Genomic DNA, 1,950 nt, shown 5'->3' on the forward strand with positions numbered 1-1,950 from the left:
CTCTCTCTAAAAAAAAAAAAAAAAATCAATGGAATATATTTTTAAAAAAGTGATCGATTTTAAGGAATCTCATTTAAAATAACAACGAGTCAGTAGCTTTTCTGTCTCTCCCGTTCCTTGTCCAGCTTCTAGGGTTGAGGGGAGGCTCCCTCTGAGAAGATGATGTAGATGGGTGGAAGCAATGAGGGGGTACTTTGAGCTCAATATAGAAGGAACTTTCTAACAGTGTCACAGATTACCCAGTGAATTTGTGAGCTCCCTGTAATCAGTTCTCACAGTGCTCACTTCAGCATATACTAAAACTGGGACGACACAGAGAAGATTAGCATGGCCCCTGTGCAAGGATGATGTGAAAATTCATGAAGCGTTCCATATTTAAAACAATAATAATACGTTCTCACAGAGGCTGAAAACAATTGTCAAGGATTCTATGGGAAGAATGTCCTTTTGGATATGAAGTTTGACCTTTAAGAACATCCTCCATCTCTAAAATACATCACTTGGTCACTAACCAGGTCTCTTCTGCTCAGCTGGTACACTTAAAGGTGATTTGTTGTTGTTGTTATTCTTTAACTTGTGGCCATGCTATTCCTACCTGAATGGGAGTAATACTGTGCTATTGGGCATAGCATGTCCAGATATGCCCTACGTTCTAGCTACAAGGTCTAGGTCTTTTTCTTTCGACCTTATTTACCCTTTGCTCTCTGGCTGAGATGAGGAGCATCTGAAACACCAGGATCACTTAGCAAAGTGGGAATTACTTTTCTCTTTGAAGTTTAATGATGTAAATCTCTGATGGCTACATCTTCAGAGAAAAGCACAGCATAGCTCACTCACAGTGTTGGGTGCAAACTTGAGGTTTCTTTCATTTCTTTCCTTACACAAGTCCAGGCTAGTCTGGCAATACAAAAAAGGGAGACAGAGAGACAACAGATGGTAGGAGGATTGCTGGTGATAAATGGAGCAGGTACCCACATATGAAGCGATTTGGGAAGCACTCTGATCTTTGCTTTGGAGTTCACTGAATCTCCATTATTTTCTCAGTCCTTTGGGGTCAGGACCCTGGGTGCCTCCCTCACATTCCACCCTTGGAACTCTTGCCGACACTGTCGTTTTCATCCAGCTAACTCCCCTGTGGTAAGCAGGTGCAGTTATCATGAGGCTGTAATTGTAGGAAAAATGGGAACACTGAGGCCAGGCAAGCTTCTAATTTCTCAGTGGAATTAACTGTCACTCTCCCATCCCACTTTTTCCATCATTTACTTCCCTTTTGAGAAATAGAAAGGAGAGAAGAAATATCGTTTCCTGTTTTTGTCAGGAGTCTATGAAATCGCCAAGGGTAGATTTGATAGTTCAATATTGGTCCCTTTCCTGGGTCTGGTCTGACTTGTCTTTTCTTATTTTTTTTTCCACCCTCTTTGCTGGCCTTATTGTGAAAAGAAGGGCCCTCTCCCTTCCTCTCCTTTCTTCTGCCCTCCCCCATTTACCATTTTTTTCCTTTTACCTCTTTCCACTGTGGCCTTTTGACCTCTCCACAGAGTTACAAAAGTAAAATCCTTGAAGAGATGCTGCTGTGGGAATGTTAATGAGCCTTCCCCACAAAGGGGCAAAGCCTTTACTTCACTGAGTTGGAAAAAAGCCCCTTTGAAAAGGGGTTTCTGTGTGTGGTGAAGTGGAGAGGGGAGGGGAGGGAGAGAGGGAGGGTGAGGGAGAAAAGAAGGGAGGGAGAGAAAGAGGAGAGAATGAAAGAGGTAGAGGGAGGAAGGAAGGAAGGGAGGTAGACAGAGAGAGACACACACAAAGAGAGAGACAGAGAGAGAAACTTAATAGCAGAAGAGAATATTAAAGCAACACTCTACTTGTTTCAACTGGTGATTTAATTTTTGGAAAATGTTCCATGGTCTTTCGACCTTGTAAATGAAGCACTTTCATTCTTAAGAAGGTGAAGAG

The 1,950-nt window shown here is 42.4% G+C and overlaps 1 pseudogene; it reads left to right on the top strand.

The window, feature by feature from the left end:
* The first annotated feature begins 279 nt into the window (after positions 1–279).
* LOC132223938 (U6 spliceosomal RNA) lies at positions 280–379 on the top strand (annotated as a pseudogene).
* Positions 380–1,950: the final 1,571 nt, after the last annotated feature.

Source organism: Myotis daubentonii, chromosome 1, assembly GCF_963259705.1.
Source record: "Myotis daubentonii chromosome 1, mMyoDau2.1, whole genome shotgun sequence".
NCBI classification, from domain to species: Eukaryota; Metazoa; Chordata; class Mammalia; order Chiroptera; family Vespertilionidae; genus Myotis; species Myotis daubentonii.